The following is a 6,000-nucleotide window of genomic DNA, read 5'->3' as shown; positions in this document are numbered from 1 at the left end:
CCCAGGAGTCCAAAAGAGCAGCACGGCTTGGGGGCAAGGGGACAGGGATGCCAGACGCCTGTCCATCACTCCCGCCCTGACACCCCGGGTGGCCAGAGGCACTGTTTCTGGGCATAGAACTGCCCCGGGCACCAGCGGGGATGGAGAAGCCTCGGGGCTGGACGACTGGCGGCTCTTCAGAGGATGGACGGAGGCCGAGCTGCCTCCAGGACAGCTGCACCATCAGCTGGGGGGGCTGGCCATCCAGGGAGGGCCACCAGGCCGCACAGGATGTATCCTCCGGGGGGGTTGGGGGGGTGGGCTCTGGTCCAGGGGCGGTTTCACATCCAGCTCCTGTCAGGGCCAGGGTGGGTGCGGTGATTTCCAAGAAGGGCTTGGGCCACAGGCTGTCAAAGCTGAGAAGTATTGTCTTTAAAGAAGCGAAAAGGACCAAGCCCTGCTGGCCTGGTGGCCCTGATTCGTCATTTCAATCAGCCGGGCCCTTCAGACGCCTGCCACTCCTCCCTTTCTTGTCTCCGCTCTCCTTGCCTGAGCCTCTGCGTCAGCTGGTTCCTAGCCAGCTTGTGTAGGACAGCCACGTTACCTGGCTTCTGATCCTGATTTGTAGCTCCCTCACTTGCTGTGAGACCTTGGGCAAGTCACCGAACCTCTCTGTGCCTGGTTTTTTTCATCCGCAAAGTGGGCATGTCAATGGGAGGGCATCTGGAGGATGCGGTGAGGATTAGACACAATTTGTGCCAATGAGTGGTAGAGGTTTTGTTATCAATTAGCCAGCGTCTCAGCAACCACCTCCCCTTCTTGGGCCTCAGTTTTCCCTTCTATAAAATGGACATGGAATAAAAGTGTAGTGCTGGGGAAAGAGCAGGAACTTGGAGGTCAGACCCAACTATTTCATTTTTCTTTCTTTCCTTCTTTCTTTCTTTCTCTCTCTTTCTTTGTCTCTCTTTTTCTCTCTTTCTCTCTTTCTTTCTTTCCTTCCTTCCTTCTTTCTTTTCTTTCTTTCTTTTTTTGCTTTTTAGGGCCACACCCGCGGTTCCCAGGCTAGGGGTTGATTCAGAGCAGCAGTTGCTGGTCTATACCACAGCCACAGCAACACAGGATCCAAGATACACCTGTGACCTACACCACAGCTCACAGCAATGCCAGATTCCCAACCCCCTGAGCAAGGCCAGCGACTGAGCCTCACCCTCATGGATACTAGTCAGCTCTGTTACTGCTGAGCCACGGTGGGAAACTTCCCAACTATTCTCTCATCCTGGGTCCATCCCCTTGCCTGAGCCTATGCGTCTTTGGGGCCTTGGGAAAGCCGCCTAACCTCTCCTAGCTCAGTTTTCCACCACCACAAGACGGGTCCAACTAGCTCCTGCCTGATGGTGTCATTCCTGGAACCTAAAGAAACTCCCCAAGAAAGGGCAGAGTAGCCAGCCGGCAGGGCTCAGGAATGGCTAGGACTCCCCGGGCTAGGACTTGGCCTCAAGGTGCAGTGGGTGCCTCCCTTCTCCAGGCCGTTGTCCCCCACCACTCTAGCTGCTTCCCCTGACTTCTTCCCCTGTCCCCTCAGTGTTAGCCACCCGCTCACTCAGTCCTCACCTCCTGTGTTTGTTTTCTGTGCCTTGAAACAAATTGCCACAGACCTGGTGGCTTGAAACCACCCACAGGGATTGTCTCGGGGTCTCTGTGGGCCAGAGCTTGGCAAGTTGTAGCTGATCCTTGTTGAGGGTCTCACAGTGTGTCTGGTTGCTGCACCCCTGACTGGAGGCTCAGTGGGGGAGCTGTTTTCAGGCCTTTCAGGTTCTTGGAAGCATTCATTTCCTCATGGTTGTATGACTGAGGTCCTCATTGTCTTGTGGGCTGTCAGCTGGGGACCGCTCAGCTCCTAGAGGTTACCCCAAGTCCTGGCCTTGTGGCCCTCTTCAGGTCCCTCATATTTCCAATCTCTCTGCACCTGATTAGGCAGGCCCACCCACCCTCAAGGCGAGGATGGAGGGTGCGTACACCAAGGGCAGGACCTTGGAGGGTATTGTACAGCTCTGCCTACTGCCTGCTTTGGTCCTTAGGAACCCCAGGAGGAGGTTTCCTTCTCCAGATAGATGGAAAACTGAGGCCACAGAGAAATTAATAGAGAAGAAAACAATGGGAGGAACAGCCTCTGAAATTTGCAGCCTTCTTCCTTAGAGAAGGGAATACACGTTTCTCTACAGCTTCCCGGGGTCTATCCAAGTCCAAAGGTGGGAGTTACAGGGGCAGCATTTAGCCCAGTGGAAGGAAGACCATTCCAACAATGGAAAGGACCACCTTGATGAGTACTGAGCACCCCGCCAGCAGAGGTGTGCAAGCAGAGTGTGCAAGCCTTTGAAGGGAATGCCCAGCTCAGCTGGTCTAAGGAACCGGGCCGCTTCTTTCAGCTCAGTCTCTGAGACATATCTTCTGCCACCTGGGACTTTCAACTGGTTAGAAAATCCTGGTCCCAGCAGCCCGGGTCCACGTGTTGCTCTGTCTTGGGCAGGCTGTGTGCCTTTGGGCATGTTGCTCTACCTCTCTGGGTCTCGGCTGCCTCACCTACAACCTGGGGATCATAGTCGCTATTCCACAGGGTCCCTGGAGCAGTCCTGAGCGCTGCCTGCCCCTCCCTCGGCCCGGCGGGGGCGGGGCCAGGGAGGACACGGGGTGGGGAGGGCGTCCCCCTCTCAGAGCGGCGAGGACCGAGGGCAGGGGGCGCTTCAGGGACAGCGTGTCCTGCCCTCCCTGACCCTGAGCAGGGGGCCCACCCTCTGAGTCATCCACCATTGCGGGCCGATGAGTCTTCCTGCAGGCCGAGGTGTGGCCAGGGATGGTCTTCAGAGTCCCCAAAGCGACATAAGTCATGACCTCATCCGACGTGAAGCCCCAAAGTTCAGGTCAAGGGGCAGACACTGCCCAAGGCCTGGCTGTCCGTCAGCTCTGTGAAGAGATGGAGGCCTGGGGTGGGGGCGCCCGAGGGCCGTGGACCCTGGCCCGGCGCAGATCCCGCCTCCATTCCCAGCAGTGTAAGTGACGCTGGCGGATGCCCAGCATGGCCAGTGCTGGGGAATGAGACACGGCCCTTTCCGCGAGGTGCTGACATCTGGAGCGGAGCTGGCACGACCCGGAGGGTGGCTGTATGGTGACAGCAGCCTGGAGCAAGGTCACCTACCTGCAGGGGCAGGACTGAGCCCCATGGAAAGTATCCCCTGGGCCCGAGAATTTGGGGGCGCTTCCTGGAAGCCCTTCTCCTGGGCTCACAAGGAGGCGGCATCTGCAGGGAGCAGGGCTGCCAGGGCTGTGGGTGGTCGAGCTCAGACTGCTGGGCAGCCCCCATCCCCCACCCCCAGCTTCGGGGAGATTGCCTGGGTCCCTTGGGCTCTGTTTGGTTAGAGGGTCCCAAAGCAGAGTTGGGGCCCTCGTTGATGGGGTTCTGGCAGCCTTCAGTTCCCACAGCCCTCTCCCCTCTTCTGGGAGCTTCTCGCCCTGCTGCATTGTGTCACATGGGATGACACGTCCACGCACGGACCAAAGGCTTGTGGAGCCTCTCCCTGTGGTGGAGGGTGCTCTGGGGGAGGTTCGGCCTGGGATATGGCATCCTCGTGAGTGAGTGGGGCCAGCTCTTACCAAGTTGACTATTGCCTGCCCCTGCTCCTGAACCAACCCCAGGGAGTCCCTCCAGCCGGGGCACTGCTGGAGAGCTCCCCCGGGGCCAGGCCCAGTCCCACTGCTAAGGAATGGAGCTTCCTGCGGGACCCGAGGCTGGCCTGCCCCCCATTCCCACTGAGCGCTCTTTCCTGGGGAGCCTAATGGGACCTGCTGTGGAGGGTGTCAGAACACCCCAAAGCATCTTTGGGGACACCTCTCTCCTCTTAGCCATGAGAAGTCGGGCTTCCCTGGAGTAACGGCACGTTTCTGTCACATGGGCATCACGTTTCCATCTTTGCCATGGCCACCAGGAAGCTGGGACAGAAAAACAGCATCTCTTGACAAGACTTTGCACATCGGCCCCACCTCTGGCTTCCTCTGATTTTCCCGCTGCTCTTCTTGCTCTGCTTGATTTCACTCCTTTTTATCTTGTTCTGATGTGTCAAGGGCCTCAGCGTTGAGGGGACAAGGGGACCACTATCACCCCATGGATGGCAAGGAGGACTCAGTCCTTCGCCTTTCCGCAGGAGGGGCAGGGCCCAGGGGGACTCAGAGCCGGCGGGGCAGGCCCTGAAGGCGCCCGCTTTGCTGAGCCCTAAGCAGGATGGAACAGGAGCAGCAGGGGCTCACTGCTCCCTCCATCCCCCCTGCAGCTGCCCTGACATCTGGAAACCCATATTCCCTTTTACCGACAGAGCACTCTGGGCCTTGGGCCAGCCGTGCTCCCTGCAGCCTCTGTGAGCCAGCTGGGCCTGCCCGTTTTAGACAAAAACAAAGACCACCCCAGGGGACCACACCGCAGTTTCAGAGGGGGAGGGAAGCTAAGAATGGGGCGGGTCTTTCACTTTGGGCCTCAGTTTCCCCTTCTGTACAAGGGGAATAAATAACCCCTTTGCAAGAGGCTATAAAGGCCAAATCAGGGGACTGTTGGGGGCAGTGTGGTCTCAGAAAGAACACAGCCTGAGTCCCAGCCCGCCACACGCTGAGACCAGCGCCTCCCGGAGCCTCCGTCAGGGATGGCGATGCCACTTCCCAGGGTGGCCGTGAATCTTGCATCAAATCAGGTAAACCCCTGAACAGCCTGGGGCCCAGGGAGCTGCAGGTGTTGTCCTGTCCTGTGTGAACCACAGAGGGTCTGCAGCCGGCAGCCCGGGAACTCTCTGAGACCATTCCCCCACCTGCAGAAGAGAGGTTTAGATGAGCTCTTGGCCCTTCCCAGGTCTCTGCTTTTCTGTGCCCTGGAGAACCCACGCAGGGCTGGGCGTTGGCAGTCCAAGGGGCCTGCTCTGGGACCTGGGGCCCCCACGATGTCCTGGGCCCCTGGGCCACTCCCTCTGCCCCTTCACAGAGAGACAAACCAGGAGCCCTGGCCAGGGTTGGGGGAGCGGAGGCCCTGGCATTCCAGGTTATTCCAAGAAGGCCTGTGATCCTTCACAGCTTCAAAGCAAAATGAATTTCCAGTTGTGGGAGGCGCAGAAGGGCATGTCCCAGTGCCCTTCATCAAAGGGCCTCTGAGAAGGGGAGGTCCAGGCTCCTCATGTCCATTTCCCTGGTGACCTTCAACCCCAAGCTCACAGCCAGCCCTTCCGGGCCCCCAGCTCCCCCTTTCTGCCCCACCTGGCTGGAGCCACTTCCTCCAATGCACCTGTCTGTAGGGCCACGCCTTGACCCCTCCGGGTACCCAGCCCTTCAAGGGTCCTTCAAGGACACCAGGGCCCTCAGGGACTAGACTCAGTCCCTCCCCCCTCCCCCAGCCTCTCCCCCTCCCTCCCGGAGCCAGAGCTTCCTAACCTGGGTGCCTGAAAACCTCGATGAAAAAAAAAAAAATCACTGACAGCCTCCCCTTGAAGGCCAGCTTGTCCTTCCGCAGAGAAGTAGGCCCACGCCACAGTGCACCTGTGCCCCTGTCATCGCAAGGGAGCACAGGTACCCCCCACAGCCTGCGGCTGCTGCGGGCACCTCCAAAGCCCTTTGAGCTCCGCACTGCTTGGAAATGTGGACAGAGATCCCAGATCTTCTCATTTACGGGGTTCACAAAGATGCCGTGTATGCCTCGTGGATTTATTCGTAGCTTTATATACTTTAAAAACCGTGTGAATAATCGCATTGCTTCTGCTAGTGATGCTGCAAGTCTGTTTTATGCGTTTCAAAGCCATCACTCTGGGAGGGGCGCCCCAGACCTCGCCAGGCCTGACAGAGCGGGTGTGGACCCCCAGCCCCAGGGCTTGCATCCCAGGGCTTTTTCGACTGAACGAGTGGCCACTCTGACTTGCCTCTGCTTCCAGAGCCCTTGACCAGGTGGGGATGAGCTCCTGGCTCGTCCCCTGCCAGCACGCAGGCCCACTACTGCAT

This window comes from Sus scrofa, chromosome 8 (assembly GCF_000003025.6).
Source record: "Sus scrofa isolate TJ Tabasco breed Duroc chromosome 8, Sscrofa11.1, whole genome shotgun sequence".
NCBI lineage: Eukaryota > Metazoa > Chordata > Mammalia > Artiodactyla > Suidae > Sus > Sus scrofa.
This window is presented reverse-complemented; position numbering follows the sequence as displayed.